General features: G+C 44.6%; 1 protein-coding gene across 1 annotated transcript in view; it reads right to left on the reverse strand.

The window, feature by feature from the left end:
- The window catches only part of LOC147444060 (protein BREVIS RADIX-like), a 42048-nt gene that overhangs the window by 15953 nt on the left and 3404 nt on the right, over window positions 1–22691 (reverse strand). The gene's annotated exons all lie outside the window — the stretch shown is intronic.

The following is a 22691-nucleotide window of genomic DNA, read 5'->3' on the forward strand; positions in this document are numbered from 1 at the left end:
GCAATCATTAAATACTCCTCCCGCAAAGAACCAACAAGGTCCGTGCCATGAGTATATTCAAACATTATCAAGCATGAGTTATTCTCTTCAGTATTCCTCCCGAGAAAGCCCGAGTCATAAGTATCCAAAAGTTTTCCCAAAAACATTGAAAACAATATCAAAACTAAAATCAAGCAATCTTAAATCGGCACCAAAACAAGTTCAAAACAGATAAAATCCATTTCAAACAAATTCCAAACAGTATTTTCAAACAATTTCTCAAGTAAAATTTCAAGCAAATGGTTCTCCTCCTTTCGCAACACAGTGGATCTCTAGTTCCCTACTCCCAAATGCTTCCAGTATTACTTATTGTAGCATCCAAAACATAATTTTGAACCATGCTGCAAAAACCCTAATTTGTTGTTGAAAACTCTAACTTTTCAAAAATTGTCGTAATCAAAATTCACTTTTGTAAATATGTAGGACTCATTGAGAGGATCAACTTTGATGGATCAACTTTGACGTCTATTGTATATCCAAATTCTAAACCGTTGAAGAGATTTTTAGAGGCCTGTGAAACACACAAAAGCGTCAAAAGGCATGTTTTTAGAGCTTTTTACAGCAAAAACAAACTCCTCCTTCTCTAGTCGTTTCTTCTTCATCCAACCCCATAGCTTCCATCTGTAGGCTCATGTGGGTCCGATTTTCTCTTGAGAAAAGTTTTTTTTTTAAATCTCTAAAATCTCGAAGCGCCATCTTACTCTGTCTCCCCTTGAAGGACCGGTATGCTTTCAAAAAAGCACACGACTGGAGCTCTGATACCACTATAATGAGACGGGCACCACGTGCTAACAAAAAATAATAGATTGAGCAGACTTTTAAGCACTTAAAACAATTAAACCAAAAGAGAGAGAGACTTCACATGAGACACGAAGTGGCGTAGTTCCACCCGCAGAGAGAACTGGCCCCAAACTATGGCGCAGCTTTCAGTATTTCTTTATATTTCTTCAACTAGGTACGACACTTGCGGCTCTGCTCTACATCTCCGGCAAGTAGAATTCCAAAGAGTGAGCTCCTGTACCTATTTAAAGGACATTGGCCATCCAAAAGCAGTTTACATGAAAAGCTCCAAGTCTAAAAGCATTTGTTCCCAAAAGCTAATGCCCAAGGCATTCAGCGCAAATCACAGAAATCCATACAACTGCCACGTCAACATGTCAGAACATAACGCGGGCGTCCATACAACCTACTAAGTCATCATCTTTTACGCGAGGTATATGTGAGTGTGTGTCTGCTTTAATTTAGGCCCCATCGGACCAGGTCCCATAAGTTGTTGGGGGTTAGGATTTTAATCCTAACCCATAGGCCACTCGGCGAGGATGTGTAAGGGTTTAAACCCCTCAGCCGGGATTTGCAGGTTGGCTAGGGCTAGGGTTAGGGCTAGGGAGTCCTAACCTTCTAGGTTGTTAGTGGCTTGACATGTCAGCAATTTGTGACAGAGGGCGTTTCTCTAAACACTCTAAAGAACAACGAGCGTCTTCCTACTTGAAAGGCAATGCCCAAACTTGGTGGTCGACCCTTCTTTTGCCAAAGGAAGCACCCATCACATGGCTATAAAGTTCAAATGAGTTTTTACCTCCGCATGGCTCACCGAAGAGTACGAAGAGGATGTTATCACAACAAGGAACCATCTTCGGATGACCAAAGAAGATACTCTTGATGATTATTGCCAGACATTTTGGGATACTTTTCTACCCGCTTCTTCCTTCAGAAAATTACCTTTAAGCAGCAACTTGAGCGGTTTTGTTGTGGTTTGCCCAAGGAGATCCGACGATAACTGTTTGCAAAAGAAGATGGACTCCATTCAGCGACTTATGGGTCACACCAAGCAAGGATTTAAAATGCATGCCGGTACACTAACGTACCCCATCTACTACATGTTTTCTAGGCTTTACGACAACACAGATTGGTGGTAATGGGAACCAAAGCAAGTCTTTCTTGTCAGAGATATACTTTTTGGGACACATTGACTCTTCTAAGGGTGTAAAGATGGACCCGCCGGCCAAGGTTGAAACTATTAGAGACTGGCCAGATGTCACAAAGTGATGACGTGGCATGCCCAACTGGAGGGAAAATGGCCAAGAGGACAAGAAGAAACTGAAACTTGAAGAGCTAAAGAAGTTGTGGCCAAGGAGCCTTAAAAGAGGTTAGGATGTTTATAATCCCATGTCACAAACTGATAATGTGTCCAGTCACTGAAGAACAGAACCAACCTTCAGATCACGGCCAAGGGGCCTAAACCCTAAGAAGAACAAGCAACAGCAGAAGAAGAAGTCCTACCAACTTATGGGGACCCCGTCCGGCGTTCAATGTCCGGGCGGACGTAGTGTGAACCCCGCCAGTGTGGCCGGCCATTATTATAAAAGGGAGGCCAAGGCCTCATTTGCAGTTATCGACTCCCACTAGCAGAGAGCTAGTGGTTAGCCCGCGAAGCTAGGAATCCGCGAGGTCACCTCGAGGAGGTGAGGCGGGATGGTATGGGACGCTCATTCTTACAGGTACACACCTACGTCCTCGGACGCTAGCCCCAGCCCGGGAAGCTGCCGGATGGTGGCTATGGTCGGGTGGTTTGTCCGACGCGTGTCTGTAGGCGGTCTGTGTAGTCGGGAGATCCACTCCTTGAGTTCGTTTCATGGTATCAGAGCCGGCTTGGCTACGGAATGGACCATGTGCACACCTACGGGCTGGTTAGAGTCAGATAATTACCATTTCATGCAATTATTGATGAATTAACTGTTTAATTGATTGTTTTCTTCTCGTGAGCATGTTTGCAGGTGAAATTTAATGAACTGCTCGCTGATTTTTGATAAAATTCAGCAATTTAGCAGGTGGAAGTGCTAAAAATCAGTGGATTTTTATTGCTTTTGCTGATTTTTGATGAAAATCAGTGACTTATTCGTTAATTTATTGATTTTACACTAAATTCAGCAAATGAAAGCTTTAAAATCTCTCTGTAATGCTCTGTGTGCTAAGTATAGAGAGAGAGAGAGAGAGAGAGAGAGAGAGTTTGGATGGAAGAGAGAGAGAGAAGATCCTTGCGCAAAGTAATTGCTGCCAGCGCTAGCTTCCAGGGTGGGTTGTTTTTCTCTAGCGTGGTGCTCCACTGGCAGCGCATCGTGTGCTTGACACACGCGAGCACAAGCTTTCCCAAGTCATGGGCGTGCGCTCTCTCCCTGACTCCACACGGCAAGTTGTACGAGCAGCCAGCGTTCGATTTTTTTTTAACGCTGTCCTCTTTTGCATTTTTTTTACTCATATGTTTAAGTGACCTTTATCTTAATAAAGGCCAGGACATTTTGGGTCTTTTTAAAAGCATGGTATAGGTTATAAAAAAACAACTTACAGAGAGTGAGTTTTTGCAACAAAAACTGAGGGCTGTCTCTCTCCCACGGCTCCTCTCTCTCACCTGTTCGCACTCCCGTGCTCCCGCCATCACCTACTTGCCTCTGGACGTGTACGTCGCCACATAGCGCTCTTCGGAGTTCGACTTTTCGAGACCGAAAAGTACAAAAAAGGTCCAGTCTCACGTGAAACCTTCAGTTTTTCACGCACTTTGCCATGGATTCCTCCAGCTCGGATGTGCAGCGTAACGACGCACCAGGTAATGTTCAAATTCCATTCATGCATGCTCTCTACATATGGATTATAAGTACTTTCCAGAGTTTCGACCAGCGTGTTACCGCTCTGGTAAACGCGAACGTTCAGACGAACATTCGCTTGGCCTCTCTCAAAGGGACGTGCAAGGGCTTAGTTTCCGACTTACCGCTCTGGAAAATATGGCTCAATCGACGACTGCGCGTATTTCCGAGGACGACACCCATCTCCAGAAATTGCGAACGCAGATTGCTGCTTTTGGGAGTTCACAGAGTGGTCCAACTGCCACGATTCCGTTTAAAACTAGAAATTTCTCAAGGGAGGAGAAAGAATGTACGGAATTAGCTATAAATAATTGGATGCATCAATGGACCACGTATTTTGATCTCCATGGGGAGCATGATGAACGGAAGATTCAGACGATTCCTCTATCTGTGCAGTAAGGCACTTACTTGGTGGCGGAACATGACAGAGAAGCCTACGACGTGGGCTGATTTATGTGTGAAATTCAAGAGGGATTTCGCCAAAATGGATCCTTTAAAAGCTTACGCCAAATTGCAGAGTCTTTCGATGAAAGCTCTTTCTTTTGATAAGTACACAACAGCTTTCAAAGAAGCGCTCACCTTCTGCAAGGTGGATTCCACGCACACTGTGCACATGTACTTGCTCGGATTACATGAAGATTATTGTTGGGCCTTAATCAAGGACAAAGCCTCGACTGACGTCGAGAATGCAGTGGCAAAGGCCAGGACGTTCCATTTGATAAATGGAGCGAATTATGAGAAGAAAAGAACTGCAGACCATGAATCCGCTGAGGACGCTTGGAGGAAGCGACCCCGATTCCAGCATAAGTCTAAATCACCGCCAAGATCTTATCAGGAGAAGAAAAAAGCCATAAATGCTTCAGTTGTTGATGCAGTGAAGAAGGGGGCTTACTTCGGATGTGGCCAAACGGGTCACTAAATCAAGGATTGCCCCAAGAAGAAGAAGACACAGAAACCGCAAGGTCGTCCTTCGGTTCAGATTCACAAGATCTCAGGTAACTCTGATGTTGTTCAAGTTGAAATCCATCATTCAGCGCACAGTTCATGCACTAACTGTACTTTTAGCACCAAAGTGTTTGGTAAGCACGATCTTCTCCGCTTCCTCAGGAAGATCAATGGTCACGACGTGACCGTACTCCTTGATAATGGAAGCTCACATAATTTTGTGGATGCAAAATTGGTGCAGAAATTGAGCCTGCGGACGCGAGACAGTGACCTTGAGTATCGCGTGAAGATGGCTCGTGGCGAGGATACGGATGTATGGAATCGGATAGTTCCAGACTTGTCGCTCGAGCTGGTTAATTACAAAGAGAACATGGATTTCCACATCATGCGCTTGGACAGAGTAGATGTTATTTTAGGAATTCCATGGTTTTATGATAAACAAGACTCATTGTATATAGACTATGTACATCACTCTCTTGTTTTTTTGAAGCAGGACATGCCTCATGTATCTGTGTCGCTTTGTAATCAGAAGTCTGTAAATAATGGTTTTGCAATACCAGTTGTTACTGCTTTGGAAATGTATAAAGAAACAAAGTCTTCTGATGTTTACTTTTATCAATGTGTCCCATCTGCTTGGTTTGATTCATCAATACTTGGGGATTCCGACGAATCCAACCTTATCCGAGAAATCATGACTGATTTCAAGGATGTTTTTCCTGATGATCTACCTCCTGGCTTGCCGCCTTCGAGAGGAGTAGATCATGGCATTGAGTTGGTGGCTGGTAGTCAGCCCTTCTCAAAGCAACCCTATCGGTTTAGTAAAACCGAGAAGGACGAGATTCAGCAACAACTGAAAGATTATCTTGACAGGGGTTTTGTTCGGCCAAGTAAATCCCCGTGGGGAGCGCCAGTGTTACTTTCTCGAAAGAAGGATAACACTATGCGCTTCTGCGTGGATTACAAGGGGTTGAATAAGCTCATTGTCAAGAATAAGTATCCGCTCCCACGCATGGACGATCTAATAGACCGACTCCATGGAGCATTGTATTTTACAAAGATAGACCTGCGATCAGGCTATCATCACATACGGATCAAACTGGAAGATATTCCTAAGACAGGTTTCCATACGCGTTATGGTCACTATTAGTTTTTGGTCTTGCCTTTTGGTTTGGCCAATGCTCCAGCTATGTTTCAGCAAATGATGAATGATCTGCTGAGACCATTTTTAGGCAACTTCGTTGTTGTATTTCTCGTTGATATCTTGATCTACAGCCGAAGTTTGTCTGAGCACTTAGCGCATATACGCGTTGTTCTCGAAGTACTGAGAACTGAGAAGCTTTACGCTAAGGCTTCCAAGTGTGAATTCTTTAGGAAAGAGCTTCTGTACTTGGGTCACATCATTACTCGCGATGGAATTCGCGTTGACCCTGAAAAGTTGGATAAAGTGCGAAATTGGCCCATTCTGAAGAATGTGCGCCAAGTAAACTCCTTTTAAGGCTTTACAGGATTCTTTCGCAAATTTATCAAGGATTACTCTAAAGTTGTTGCTCTGCTTACGCAACTATTAAAAGGAGGGGTGAAAGGGCCGAAGACTTCGGGTCCTCACCATAAAGGTAATCCCCCTGTTGTCTGGAATGAGCGTCTCGACCAGAGCTTTCGGACACTAAAGCACTTGGTGACTACTGCGCCAATACTACACATCATGGATCCTAGCAAACCGTTTGTGGTTGAGACGGATGCTAGTGATTATGCCATTGGTGCGGCATTATACAAGGATGGACGTCCTTTTGCGTTTGAAAGTAAGAAACTTTTTGACACTGAGATGCATTATCCGACGTATGAGAAGGAGCTTTACGCCGTAGTTCACGCCCTGAGGAAATGACGACACTACCTGTATGGCTCTATGTTTGTTGCATGGACAGATCATCACTCCTTGCGCTATATCTGTAATCAGGGTGATCTCAGAGGCCGGAAGGCTAGATGGGTTGAGCTTATGCAAGAGTTTGACTTTGAGATCCGTTATAGAAAAGGATCCCGCAATCGAGTTGCCGATGCACTTACCAGGATTCCTGAGGTTAATGCCTTGTCTATGGCTGAAATCTCAACGGGTTTCTATCTCTCTCTCAGAGGGCTATGTCGTTCTGATGGCCATTTTGGCAAGATATGGAACGAAGTCGAAGCGGGGCATGACTCGCGTACAGGCTTGGGTGATTCGGAGACCCAAGTGAGTCGTGCTAGAGAGATGAGACAGCAACAATATTCCATTAGAGGTGGATTATTGTTCAAAAATAGTAAAGACTGCGTGCCGGAAATCGATGAGGTTCGACAAAGGATTTTGTGCGAATGCCACAAGGTTCCTAGCGTTGGGCACCCATGCATGCAAAGAACTTTGGCTTTGGTCAAGCGATATTTCTATTGGCCAAGATGCGCTCTTACATAGAGCTATGTGAAGAGATGCGCTCAGTGTCAGGTCAACAAGGCAGAGCGCCTTAGGAAAGTTTGCTTGCTACATCCATTGGAAATCCCAGATGCCAAGTGGCAGAGTATTTCCATGGGCTTCACCGTTGGTTTGCCAAATATTAGTCGAGGCAATGACGCTATTTGGGTTGTGTTCAATAGACTCACAAAAATGGCGAAGTTTATACCAACGAAGTCGACAGTAAAAAGCCATGAGTTGGCGGTTTTATTTTTCGATCAGCTTAATAAGTTGTATGGTCTACCAGAGGATATCGTCAGTGATCGAGATACTACGTTCACTGGCCGATTTTGGCGAGATGTGTTTGCTCATCTTCAGACGAAGCTCAGTATGTCATCTTTTGACCACCTTGAGTCCGACGGACAAACTGAGAGGATGAATCAGACGTTAGAGGACATGTTGAGAGCCTATGTCTCTCATAGGCAGTCTGATTGGGAAAGGTATCTTCCACAATTAGAGTTTGCCTAAAATAGCAGCAAGCATTCTGCTACTGGATTTAGCCCGTTCATGCTAATGTATGGCTTTGAGCCTAAATCCCCAATTGCTATTGGCTTAGAGAAAGTCAAGGAGCGCAAAGCTCGTGATTTCCTGTATGACATGCAAGAAATGCTCAAATTGGCTAAGGATAGTATAAGAACGGCTCGTGATCGAGTCACTACTTATGCTAATCGAAAGAGATCTCCAAGGACTCTAGATGTGGGACAATGGGTCTATCTGAAGATACCCAAGGATTCCAAGACTATGCGAACAAGAAAGCATTATAAGCTTTTAGCTAGATATTGTGGTCCGTTCTTGATCACAAAGAAATTGGCCAAGTTGCCGATAAAATGGCTCTTCCTTCGGATGTTAGTGTACATCCAATGTTTCACGTCAGCCGCCTTAAAGTAAAATTAGGCGAAGCCGACGTTGTTGTGCCTATCGAAGAAAATGTATGGCAAGATATGCAGACCGAGTATATTCCTCGAGAACCAGAGGCAGTTTTAGATCATCATACCCTTCATTCGCACCAAAAGGCTTATGACAAGTACTTGATTAAATGGAAGGGTCAATCTAAAAGGTTTGCTACTTGGGAACCAGTCAGAGCTTTGAAAGCTCAATATCCCCACTTCATTGATGAGGACATCAATGGTTCTTGAGGGGGGAAGTATGTTATGTCCCGCTCATGCGGGAGGGGATCTAGCCCAGACGCCGTCGGGATGGGCGTCCAATGTCCGGGCGGACTTTGTGTGAACCCGGCCAATGTGGCCGGCCATTATTATAATAGGGAGGCCAAGGCCTCATTTGCAGTTATCAACCCCCATTGGCAGAGAGCTAGTGGTTAGCCGGCGAGGCTAGGAGTGCGCGAGGTCACCTCGAGGAGGTGAGGCCGGGTGGTATGGGACGCTCGGTCTTATAGGTGCACACTTACGTCCTCGGACGCTGGCCACAGCACGGGGGAGCTGCCGGATGTCGGGTGGTTTGTTCGACGCATGTCTGTAGGCGGTCTGTGTAGCCGGGAGATCCACTCCCTGAGTTCGTTTCAGCTTTAAAACCTCGCAAGCAACGCAGACTGCGGTCTAGGGAGCGTTTGGTTGTACATTCCTCTGAGGTCATGGCCCGGACCTTTTTAGGTTAGTTGCGGGGGGGGTGATGAGGTAGTCGTTGAGTAGCTTCATACCGCAGACTGTTTGTCTCGGTGGCTAATTTTACTACCCGGAATATCAAGAGTTCCGATCTGGACGAAAGGAGAAGCCAACTCCTTGATCAAAAGAGCCGAAAGTAGAAGCCAACTCCTTAACTAAAAGAGCAAATTGATTGTCCCTCGGAATGTCCTTCGAAAATTTTTGAGCTAACTTGAGTTGTTTTGCAGATATGTTGTAATCGCAAACGATTACTTTCTTTCAAGAAGGGGGGATGTCACAAACTACTCACGTGTTCAGTCACTGAAGAACAGAGCCAACCTTCAGATCACGGCCGAGGGACCTAAACCCTAAGAAGAACAAGCAACAGCAGAAGAAGAAGTCCTACCAACTTACAGGGACCTCGTCCGATGGGGCCCAAGTGACATAAAGACATTAAAATAAAGCAGGACCCACACACACACGCGCGTGGACTGATGACGTGGAAGCTGTACGGACAGCCCTGAAATTTCGTTGATAGTGCTGACGTGGCAGTTGTACAGATTTTCACAAAACGCGCTGGCAGATTTTGGCGCTTGTACTTTTTGGACCAGTTGCTTTTGAGTTTGAAGCTTTTCACTATAACTGCTTTTCAGGCCAAGGGCCTTTAAATATGAGGTTAGGGCTCATTCTCTAGCATGCTTCCTAGAGAAGGTTCAAAGTCTTGAGTACCGGCTTATACTGTGTTGATGCAATATAAAGAAATACCGAAAGGGGCGCCAAGGTTTGGGGCCAATACTCTCTGGGGTGGAATTCCGCCACTCCGTGTCGCGTGTCGTCTCTCTCTTTCAGTTCAGTTGTTATTGAAGTACTAAAAGTCTGTTCAATCTGTTCTTTTCCTTTGGCACGTGGTGCTCGTCTTGTGACATCCTAACCCATCAACTTAAAGAACTTATGGAGCCCTAGCCGAGGAGCCTAAACCCAATTAATCAAAAGCTTGATCTCTAGGCTGAAGTTCCGTAAATCGCATTGGGTGCCACGTGGAACTGTTGTACGGATTTTCGCATTTTGATCTTGCTAGTTTGCTGGCAGTTTTTGCGTGGGCTTCTAGATCATATGCTTTTAGGTGCGATCAAATCCTTTTGGGGCTTTGCTTTTAGGTATCCCTTGTACAGTTTATAGGGACCCTTAAGGCCACTTCTCAGAGGGCATCTATAAGCACAATCTCGGAGAGAGTTGGTCCCTCGAGAGTTTTACTTTGCGAAGTGAAATAATAAACAAACACAAAAAGGGGTGCTAGTCTTTAGGGCCAGTGCGTCTTGGCTCGGAACTCCACCATGCTCTCTCTCTCTCTCTCTCTCTCTCTCTCTCTCTCTCTCTCTCTCTCTCAGTTCGGCATTTTGAAATTTCTGTTCATGTGTTGCTATTGATTTCTTTCTTGAAGTGCCCAAGTCTGTAACGCAGCTCGAAACATTGTCGCGCCGTGTTGACTCTCCCTGTCTCTCTATTTAAGTTCAATGATTTTGCAATTTTTGTTCGTGTTGCAATTGATTTCTTGCTTGGAGTACCCAAGCTTGTACTGTTATAGGCTTGGGCACTCCAAACAAGATCAATTGCAACACGAGAAGAAAACTGCAAAATCATTGAACTTAAATAAAGAGAGAGAGAGAGAGAGAGAGAGAGAGAGAGAGAGAGTTTTCTTTATTATTTCACTTCGCAACGTACAACTCCCGAGGGTCCAACTCTCTCCAAGACTCTGCCTCCAGATGCTCTCTGAGAAGTGGCCCCAAGGGTCCTTATAAACAATACAAGGGATGCCTAAAAGCAAAGCCCCAAAAGCATCCAATCCAAAAGCACTGCACCCAAAAGCATCTGATCTAGAATCTCACGCAAAAACTGCCAGCAAACCAGCCAGCACAAAACGCAAGAATCCATACAACAGTACCACGTGTGGTAACAAGCATGAGTTACGAGACTTCAGCCTAGAGATCAAGCTTTTGATTAATTGCGTTTAGGTCCCTCGGCTGGTGCTCCATAAGCTCTTTAAGTTGATGGGTTAGGATTTTTTAAATCCTAATCCCTTTTTAGGCCCCTTGGCCACAACTTCTTCAGTTCTTCAAGTTTTAGTTTCTTCTTGTCCTCTCGGCCATTTTCCCTCCAATTGGGCACACCTGTAAAAACAGTCGAAGGATGGAAACTTTCTTCAATAGACATTGATTCTATATACCCATGCACAAGACTCCATCAATCCCGCACTTCCACAAAGACATCAGTCATTGATCAAGCACATTTATGTCTAGGGGCGTATATACATGCACGGGGGGAAAAAACCTCCTAGCGAGGGAAAAAATGCCCCAGCGGTCCTAAGTGTGTTCGCACACATCACTACCACATATATGGTAACAAATCCCCCCTGGAAGTGATGCGGTGAACGAGGGCTGGCACATAGTGTATAGGGAAGTGCCATGCCCTGAGAACGTGATCAATCCACAAAGGGAAGCAAGCCCAAAGCTTTGTGGAAAGCTTTGGAATTCTCACAAGGCACTGCCTCTGTGAACAAATCTGCAAGGTTGTCCTCTGTCGGCACATAAGTCAAGCTGATCTCTCATGTTGAGAGTCTCTCTCTGACATAGTGATAATGCACCTCTAATGTGCTTTGTGCGAGCATGAAAAACTGGGTTCCTTGCAACTGCCAATGCGCTCTGACTGTCACTGTAGATGATATTGGTAGTGTCCTGTCCAACATCCAAATCAGCCATAAGGCGTCTGAGCCATACACACTTAGCCGTAGCTATGAAGATTTCCCTGTACTTAGCTTCACAACTGGAAGTGGCCACAGTAGGTTGCTTCTTATCTAGCCCAATCTGTGGACACTCGTGTATCATAACCACCAGCCCAATCTGAGTCCGTAAAAGCATGCAAATTTGACAGCAATGATCTCCCCTTGGAATAAAACAACCCAAGACGTAAAGTTCCACTCAAGTAGTGAAAGATCCTCTTGACCACCTACCAATGCTTAGACCCTAGGCTATGCATAAATCTGCTAACCTGTGAGATTGCAAGCTGAATATCTGGCCTCGTATTGCATACATAATAAGGCATCCAACAACAGTCTGTCTGATAAAGAGTGGCATTGGCAAGATCTCAAGCATCATGAACACCTAACTTCAAACCTGTTGAATAAATATAGGTTTGCATTCCTCAAGACCAAACTTAATAGTAATGTCTATATGTAGCTAGCTTGACACAAGGCAATACCTCCATCATACTTCTTAAACTGTATGCCCAAGTAATGATGCAAAAACCCCAAGTCTTTCATCTTGAAAGTAGCATGCAAATCAACCTTGAATTCAGCAATGTGTGTCTCATTAAGACCAATAATCAGCAATCATCTACATATAGTACGGGCGGCATCCTTTCTGAAAGGCAATGCACAGACATGGTGGTCCACTCTGTTGCTAAGGAAACAAGCCCCGACGAAGAGGTTGATAATTAAGAAACTCTTTATTTCTTCATGGCTCACACAAGAATACAAACGAGATGTGATTACTGACAAGAACCATGTTCGGATGGTCAAGACAGAATCTTTGGATTCTTATTGCGAAAGATTGTGGGAAATTTTTCTACCTGTTTCATCCTTTAAGAAGATTAGTTTTAGGGAACAGATGCTCGGGAAAACACAACCTACTTTGATACCAATTGTTGGAATTAGGATTGCAAGGGATACACACACAGCTTGGAGAAGATGAAGAAGCTCGAGACACACAACAGAGAGTGTATTGCTTAGTTCACAATAGAAAGATAAGTTAGCCCTAGAAATGATGGGCGTATATACCATGCACAGGGAAAAAAATCTCCTAGTGGAAAAAAAGTGCCTCAACGGTCCTAAGTGTATTCATACACATCACTACCACATATATGGTAACAGTCATTCCATAAAATATTGTTAGCCTGTCAGTATCCTTGAAATCTCAAAGAAAAATTAGTTACTTTATTCAATCTAGGCAATCTGTGACAAGAGAGTGTAGTGGCTCCCCTCTTGTGCAGTTTGCACCCCACGAGATTAAACCTACAGATCAATAACTTTTGGCGTAGACATTGCTAATATTCCAAAGGCTTCAAGGTACAGCTCCCTCTAAGGAGTCTTCTCCTCCTCCATCCACTATGCATCGAGGGCCAAAAAGTACCCTTGACCAAATTATCTGGTCAACCTAGCTTACCTTTCTGTTCTTTTCTTGTGCCCTACGACCTATTGGTAAACCCCGCTGGCATTCCCTGTCCACTCGTACCTCAATCCAAATCGTCAAAATTCTTTGATGAACCATCAGCTTATTCGGTTGCTTCGTTTGAACCCTCGGATGCACCATCATTTGATTCCCTTTCTTCTCCTGAATCCTCTAATGAACTTGCATCTAGTTCCCTTCGTTCTTTCTCTTCACTAGAAGACTCTTGCCCTATTGAGGTGGACACTGGCTTGTCTATAGGATAAGTCAATGAGCCTGCATGCATATCAAAACCTTGATTGGCATGTCGCATAAGTCTTTGAATAGAGTCAGACTTCTGTTGCAGACAATATCGTCAAATCTCTTTTGGCAAACCACGGCAAAACCGCGCGATCTGGTCCCTCAAAGTGACTCACCGAAACGAGGACACTAGCAAATAGGTATTTCAAAACCTATGGTAGTAGTCATCCAACGTGTCTTTCTTAGTCATTCTCACATGATTCCAAGCCATAATGACATCTTCTTCATATTCTTCTCTTATCCAGGTAGAAATGAAAATTCTCTTAAATTCTACCCACTTTTTAGGTACTTGTCTGTGTAACAACAGAGTAAACCACCATTTCTATGCATTTTCTTTCAAGTAAGATGCCATTGTTCGCACCTTGGAGCGTTTCGAAAACCAACCTCCCGAGAAGGCGACGTCAAATTGTTGTATGAACTCAAGGGCTCGATGGGTGTCCTGATAGCCCGAAAACATGTCAAACCGGACTGCTTGACTACCATCATTGAAATCCTTGGTCTTCTTGTCCATTTGTTCACTATCAGAAGAGGACAAGCTCTCCTCCTCTGAATTGCTAGATGGCCTCCGATGCCTTCTAGACTTTTGCTTTTCTTACTTTTCTGCCTTTTTCTCGCTTCTTCCGCCTTTTCTTATTCTCTCTCGAACTAGACGACAATGAACTATCGAAACTCTCTGAAGACGAAGAAAAATCTGGGTCATCCTCGAAACGAACATGCTTATTGGATCTGCTTACCACCTCAAAAGTCGACTTCCAGCCCCAATAACTAGGGAAATCTGTTGATTTCCTCTTCTTGAGAGAGTGCTTTAAGCCTTTCCTTAATCGTTTCATCTTCTTTTCAAGAGCTTTGTTCATCTCCTTCTTCTGTTTGTCATTTCTTCTTCATCCAACTCCAAAGCTTGTCATTGTAGATTCATGTATGACCAATTTGCTTGTCAAAACAGCAACAGCAACAACTGACGCTTTGGATACCACCATAATGATAAGGCACCACATGCAAATTGAAAAGAGCAGACTGGAATGGAATTTTAGCACTTCCAAACAACTAAACACACACACTCTTTTTGTAAATCTGCTTTGATTAATTTACAAGTGGGAAACCTCAAAGCGAGGAAAACTGTAACAAACTTGGACACTCCAAGTCAAGATTCTACTGCAACACAGCAGAGATTTACTTCAATACAGTTCACAATTCATAGTTGATTCGACATGGCCCGACTGAGTTCCGTGCCTAAAGATATTGGCCCCAAAGACTGGCGCCCCTTTTTGTATTTTTTTTGTATTAATCTGAGTTCAAAGTACAAGGGAGTGGGAGGGTTCTCACTCTCAGACTCTGCGTCCAGATGCTTTGAGTTGTGAGGCCCTGCCCACCTATCTAAATGTTTACAAGGGATGCCTAAAAGCAGAGCCCCAAAAGCTTTCAGTTTTTGAAAAATAGGCTTAAAAATAAAGCAATGCCCAAAAAGCTGCTATTTTCCACTTGCGTAGGATTTCTTTTGCAAAAGCTGAGAATCCGTACAGCTGCCGCTTTTTACGGAGATCCATACGCTCAGCCACGTTAGCAGCCCGCTTTTTCCGCCGCAAATCATGGATCCGTACACTACTGCCACGTGGCAATGCTGCCAGCCGGGGAGGTTGTGTGTGTATGCCACCGGAAGAGCCAGCCATATCGCCAGTTTGTGACATACCCCCCTCTTGAAAGCATTGTAATCGCCCTCGATTACGCCTGCAAAACAGACAGAAGCCATAAACTGTCTTCGCAAACACTGACTGTTAGTACCGACGCACTAGGAATACATTTCTAGCACATGTATCAATCGACAGTCACATCACGGGACATCACATGAAAAATCACATTCAACAATCATTCCAATCTCAGATCATGATTAATCGGCAACGTATTTAGCAATCGCATCTAGATCCAGGTATTAGATCAATGGTATGATCCTCACGACGAGCTGGTGGCAACTCACCTGGCAGGCCCTCAGAAAAGCAATCGGCATGAGTATGGAGAAAATCTTGGCATTCTTTTTCTAGATCAGACATATTTGTCCTATGATCATCATTCAACTCTTTCAAAAATATTGAGTAAACAAACAGACTGGATTTCATTAATTTTGAAACGGCCGAAGCCGATACAATAGGGACAGACACGACCTTAAGTTTCACATGAAGTACAATGGTTCGGCCCTTTTCAGTAGTTAGTGTCTCTTTCTTCACCCGATAATCAACCACGGCATTGTTCTTATGGTACCAAGGGACTCCCAGGATAACATCACAACCTTCCAAGGGCATTATGTAGAAGTCCTCGTGCCCCAAATACCCCTGACAATGAAACCGAAGTTTGCCAATGAAAGGTGTAATGGCCACGTCCCTGCCGGGTGCCGCTAGAACTGCCTCTGCTTGTGGTCCCATCCAATCGGGTGTAATCTTGAGCCGCGCCGCCAATTCAAGTGAAATGAAGTTGGCCTTGGCTCCTCCGTCAAAGAAAATCAGCGCTTCTTGATCTTTCACTTTGCTCCAAGCTCGGCAAAGTTCTGTACTGTCATCAATCGTGCTTGGGTCAGTACCCATGCAATTTGGAACCAATCCTGCTTTCATCTTGCCTTTTCATCCACGTTCCTCAACTGCTTTCGAACTCTCTGACCTTTCTTCATCTTGTTCTTTCTGTGCCTTTTTAGGGCACTTCGCGGAGATGTACCCAGGTTCCCCGCATGTAAAACACTTCCCCTCTTTGATGTACCCAGGTTCCCCGCATGTAAAACACTTCCCCTCTTTGATGTAGTTGGCTCTCTCCCGAAGAGTGAGCTAGGGTCGTGCATCCTTATCTTTTTGATCTTGGGGGCTCTTCTTCTTTCTACTTTCATTTTTAGAAGTCTGTTCAGTTTTCTGCGTCATGATCTCATCTGTGGGGTAAGTCAAACTGCCTAAGTGTATGGCAAAGCCCCGTTTCGCATGACTCCTCAGTTCTTGAATAGAATCTGACTTTTGTTCTAAGCTGTGATCTCAGATCTCCGTAGGAAGTCCGCAACTAAACCCCTCAATCTGTTCTTTAAACGAGATCTTCTTAAATGAAGAAGCGGGTAGAAAAGAGCTCCAAAATCTCTCGCAATATGCGTCCAAGGTATCTTTTGTGGTCATCCGAAGATGATTCCAAGCATTTCGTATGTCGCGTTCATACTCCCGAGTCAACCAAGATGAAATAAAAAGCCTTTTAAATTTCAGTCATTTAACTGGCGCTTTCTTGTTCAATAGAAGAGTGGACCACCGTGTTCGAGTATTTTCCTTGAAGTAAGAGGTAGCCCTCCGAATCTTGGAGTGCTCTGAGTAATGCCCTCCAAAGAAAGCTATATCAAACTGCTGTATGAAGGCCAAAGCCCTCGAAGCATCTCAGAATCCAGAAAAAGTGTCAAATTTAATTGACTGTCCACCTTCTTTAAATTCTCGAACTTTCTTGCTTTTATCCTCCAGAAAGTCATACTGCTTGGCTTTATAGAAATTCTTATTCTTTGCATAAAATCTGTGATCATCGGAGTCCAAACTATCTAAAGACAAGTCCCTCTGTAGAACTGTCAAAAACTGGGCGAAACTTAGGCTTCTTTGCCTTTTTCTTGCCCTTTCCGAAGCTTTGCTTTTTGCTTCGCTTTTTCCCTTTCCTGTCTTCTTCGCTCTAGTCAGAAGAGCTAGAAGAACTTTCAAAAGAAGAACTGGAGACTCCTTCAAATCGCACATGTTTCTTCTGTATTCGTGCCGAGGCAAAAGTAGATTGACGACCCAAATAACCCGGGAAGTCAGTTCCTTTCTTCTGCTTTTTGTCGTGCTTTTTGGCTTTGTTGGTTGCATCAAAAAGTTGGGTACTCCGTGTATCAACCACCTCTTCCAATTCTTGCTCTGTAAACATCCTCGGAGTAGGAGGTTTCTTGAGTGCCGGTTTGAGGGGTGGTTCTATGGCCTTCCGCCACTGAGAATGTACTTCGTCGAAGGATATCTGAGTCCAAAAAAATTCAAATTTGGGATCCTTCGCAAGATTGATCATCATCTTTGTTGCATCGTCAACCAATTGTCGACGCTCCATCTCTTCAATCTCTGCTTGAGTAGGCCGAGGCGGGCTGTATTCGTGAGAATCTTCTTCATGATCTCTTCCCGCATCCCCAGGTGCAGAGGAAGTCTACTGATCTCTGTTTAAATCCATAAGCGTCACAAGAAAAAGGATCGGATTTCCCGGTAGCAGAGAAATCGGCCGCGCTCTGATACCACTGTAACAAACTTGGACACTCCAAGTCAAGATTCTACCGCGACAAAGCAGAGATTCACTTCAATACAGTTCACGGTTCACAATTGATTCGACACGGCCCGGCGGAGTTCCGTGCCTAGAGATATTGGCCCCAAAGACTGGCGCCCCTTTCAGTATTTCTTTTTGTATTAATCTGAGTTCAAAGTACAAGGGAGTGGGAGGGTTCTCACTCTCAAACTCTGCGTCTAAGTTGTGAGGCCCTGCCCACCTATTTAAATGTTTACAATGGATGCCCAAAATCAGAGCCCCAAAAGCTTTCAGTTTTTTAAAAACGGCCTTAAAAATAAAGCAATTCCCAAAAAGCTGCTATTTTCACTTGCGTAGGATTTCTTGCGCAAAAGCTGAGAATCCATACTGCTACCGCTTTTTACGGAGATCCGTACGCTCAGCCACGTCAGCAGCCCACTTTTCCCGCCGCAAATCACGGGTCCGTACACTGCTGCCACGTGGCAATGCAGCAAGCCGGGGAGGTTGTGTGTATGCCACCGGAAGGGCCAGCCACATCACCAGTTTGTGACAAAAACCCATGAAAAGAAAGGGATACAAAAGGCGGAGCACTATGAGGCTCCGAAGGCTAGAAACAGTCAAAGTAAATCCTATAGGTATCAAGAGTGATGTCTCCAGCGTCATAGGCAAAATGTAGCGCTTGACCAAGAGATACTTTGAAATAGGGAAAGGGATCAACAGAAGTGCCTTGGAACATTAAGGAGTTCTTATGGTGCCAGATGGCCACAGAGTCCAAAATCTGACTCAGGTAAAGAACACCGCCAACAAGTAGAGCTCCCACCAAGCAGTGCCACAAGAAAACACGTTCCTTCAAAGGCAGATGACTCTGCCAAATGCAAGACAATGTGTGTTGCCAAGATGACTCAGAAAGGGACCACAGCTGATTACCCTGATGCACAATCCATACATCAGACTGAAGGATGGCATAGACACTACCAGCTGAGATACAGTCCAATCTAGTAGCCGCCAGATTCCAATCAAAGAAGCGAGAGTCCACATCCAAAGGAGGAATGGGTGAGTGAGCAGCAAGCATCCTTTGAATCTCCCGCCAGAGAGGAGAATAGTGAAGACCCAACCGAAAGCAAGACACTGCATCAACGAACGAAAGAACATAACCGGAGTTATCAACCACCTGATGCACCTGACAAATTCCTTTTTGGGAAAGAAATACACTTGGCGAGGAGACTATTGAACCAAATTCAAAGCAAAGGCCTTGCTGCAATGCAGACTCTCCAAGCGAAGAGAGTTACCCACAAAGGATTGTCGATCATTCCAAGCCAAATGCAAAGTGACAACCTTCCAATCAACAATTAGAGAAGAAGTAAAGGGACATCCAACAATGTGTCCTTAAAGCTTCCCAAAAAAAACATCCCAATAAGTCCGTTTCCAATGACCAAAAGATGGGGTGACAATGTGCGTACACAAATGTGTGACCATGAGAGCCCAGGGTTGCTGCTGCTCCACCAAAATTGGCAACAGCATAGCTTTCCGAGCCAGAAGATGACGTCTCAAGTCCAAAATATTTAACCCACCAAGCCGCTTGGGAGAACACAGCTTGTCCATAGATAGAAGACGAAGACCCTTCTTGCTAGACGAGGTCCGCCAAAAAATGCTCAAAATATTGGACATGAGGGACTACAAGCACAACCCAGGCTAGGATAACAAAGGCAAGTAAAACTGCACAAAAGCCACAAGGATGCATTGGACAATCCTGAGACGCACATGAAGTGGCCACGTGGACAGTTTCCAATAATTCAACTTGGAATGCAGACGTTGGAGCACTCAATCCAATTTATGCACAGCCGATACATTCCAACCCAGCGGATAATCCAAATGGCGAACTAGAACATGTGGAGGAACAATCTTCCCAGGCCACAATATCTTATGCAAGTCACACTCTTTCAAAGGCAATAGCTTGGATTTGCAAAAGTTAACTTTGAGACCTGCTGCCAATCCAAACAAATGAAGAGTATGCATAATTTGTTGTACATCATCATAGTTATTGCGAGGCATGAACAAAGAGTCATCCGCATAAGCCTGACCAGCAAAACTACCGTCCAGAAGGTAAAGTCGGGCCATGTAGCCTACCAGTGGAAGTCAAGGAATAACAAGGGGTGAGTAGCGATCGCATAAAGCAAGCACTCAGAGGGCATCCCTGCCTTACCGACCGTCCCAAAGGCCAAGATTCTGTGAGAGATCCATCCACCAAGCTTGCAGAAGTGTTGTGTGCATACAAGAAAGCACGACACGGGATAGCTTAAACCCAAAGCCCAAGTGTTGCATGGTATCCACAATATAATCCCAAAGAACAGTATCAAATGCCTTTTCAATGTCGACCTGCATGACCAAGACATCCCGTCGAGTATATTTTGCATATTCCATTTCAACGATGACATTTGCGAGGTTATCAGTCATTTGACATCGAGGAATGAAGCCGTATTGAGATTGATGCAAGCCTTCATGTAGAAAGCACTTGAGTCAGTTAGCAAGCATTTTTGCCATTAATTTATACCACAGGCATGAGTGTAATAGGCCGCCAATGAGAGAATTCTTCACACAATGCATGCTAACCGACTTGAGCAAACCTTCTTTCCAAGAGGAGGGCAATTCCTGTTGTTCCCAAGTTGTATTCATCATGAACAACAGAGGCAACTTCAAATAATCCCAGAAAGACGAGAAAAATTCCGCAGAGAGACCATCCCAACTAGGAGCTCTCCATTGACCCAAATCAAGCAAGCTAGCATACAATTCCGATTCGGCTTAAAGCATCCATATCCAAAGATTCCATGGCTTTCTGGTGCTTGTATATAAACTGATCAGTCGAAGTGAATCTCTCTCACACACACACACACTCTTTTTTGGGGGTTTTGATATTTATTAGCTATTGACACAGACAGACACACACAGGCTGGCTGTATAGAAACATGCTGCTTGAAAACTTTAATCAAACTGAAAACCTAACAATTTTACAGAACCTGCACACACACACACACACTCTTTTTTGGGGGTTTTGATATTTATTGGCTATTGACACAGACAGACACACACAGGCTGGCTGTATAGAAACATGCTGCTTGAAAACTTTAATCAAACTGAAAACCTAACAATTTTACAGGACCTGCAAATATACACACACAAACACACCTACATACACTCACATCTCTCTCTCACACACACAAAACGACAGAAGGACCGCATGCCGGCGAAATCAAACTTCAACCACCGGCGCGCTGTGAAGGGCCTACACAGGGTAGATGTTGTGCAGGACAGAGTTGCGCGACAAACGAGTGGCAGAAGGATTTACCACACCCCCAAATTCCCCACGCGCACACACACACACATCCCTAGACAAAACGCACGCTGAACAAAGGCCTAGAATCGAACTTCACAGAGGCCTCTCACACACACGCGTGCACACACACAAAGCTAAGCAGCAGCTCAAAACAGGTAGAGGGGGCTGGCTGTTAACTGCCGTAGAACTGAGCAGCACACATGGACTGCAGGGAGCAGGGTAGGGCAGCGCGCAGGGACTGTAGGGCTGTAGGGCGTAGACAGGATAGCACGCAGAGACCAGCAGGGCATAGAGCAAGTTGTTCGCGTGCAGAGGCTACAGTACGCTTGCACATGCACACACCAGCACTCTCAACACACACACACACACAAGATCCACACGATAGACACTGAGTGGCCGAGTTCCACTCCCAGAGCACTGGCCAAAAACCTTGGTGCCCCTTTCAGAATTTCTTTTGGTATTGCTTCACAAAGGTACAATTGTCGAGGAGCTCTACTGCACACGCGATAATGCCAGAGGGAGCCCCCAAGGCTTATATATTGAAGGCCCTTTGCCCCAAAAGCAACTGCTATGAAAAGCTGGATCTTCAAAAGCAGAGTCTCAAAAGCTGCTTTCTTCGCGATCTGCGGGCCATCCATACAGTCTCCGCGTTTTACGACGGAATATCCGGGTGTCCATACAAGTAGCCATGTCAGCGCTTTAGGTTTCTTTGGTTATGGCCAATGTTGTCCACTGTGGGTTCTTTAATGTCTCTAACCCCCTTGGGGTCATGCCACATCACCAACTTGTGATAGACCATACTAGGTTCCTTTCTGTAAGTACTCTACATGACTTGGCCAGCACATATTGATGGCCAGGCGGGAAGCCATTATTGAGGCCCAAAAGCTTTGGCAACATCGGGGAACTACTGAGCATTTTCTATTTGACTTCTAGTCAAAAATCTTGGTTGGTTGCCAGGCTCGTAGGATTACTGTTTTTCAATTGTTCGTTGCACACAAGGGGCAGCGGTGGGAGTTTGACAAGCCCACAGTGGACACCCCGCGGTTTCATGGTGTGGGCATCCTATTGAGACCCTGAATCATTAATAATGGGATTGTTTGCAGGCACATGATAGGGGTGAAGTAGCCATTGGACAAATTTTAAAAAGTAAAGGTCTTTTTTGTGCCAAAAAACTAATGCTCTCTCTACCAAGCCATCTTTGCGACAAGCCTGGTTTCATAACTCTATTTCACTCAAGATGGGTCAAGGTCAAAAGATGGAGCCTCTATGCAATGTGAAGACAAAGGATCAAATTTCTCCATCCACTTGCTCCTTTAAGCATATCAACATCGTGTATTACCCTTGAACTTGAGTATATCCACCCTTGAACTTTGTTGTTGCCTCTCCATTGCTGCATATTCTTAAGTCAGCCTAGTCTCAACTGATTCTCATAATGAAGATAGCTCTCCTAAGATGACTCCAAATTACAAACATAACTCTCGGTAAGGTCTTTGGACATGGCATAGGTCCTAAAGATAGACCAAGAGCAAGTGTGTGTAAGTAGGTTGGATGGCTAAAGTTGATCCATTTTGATGTGAAAGTGAAGGTCCTCACCTTGTTCTTTCTGAGGGTCACAATTAGGCATTCCCTCATAGGTGATTGAAATGGACAAGGTCACCAGCATACACAAGGGCTCATTTGCAAATTGCAATGAGTATCTCCCCAACCCCCTCTTCTCCCAATTAGGAACAACAAAGTGATTCCTTATCAAATACGATGGGTCATATTAGTGCACTAGAATCAATGAAAACAACCTCCTTGTTACGGATAAAAGGCTAGCAGCTAGAAGGAAAAAACAGCAAAGGAAAAAAATAACTCATGGTAGGGAGCAGCATTGAATAG

This window comes from Adiantum capillus-veneris, chromosome 13 (assembly GCF_014529385.1).
Source record: "Adiantum capillus-veneris isolate H3 chromosome 13, ASM1452938v2, whole genome shotgun sequence".
Taxonomy (NCBI): Eukaryota; Viridiplantae; Streptophyta; class Polypodiopsida; order Polypodiales; family Pteridaceae; genus Adiantum; species Adiantum capillus-veneris.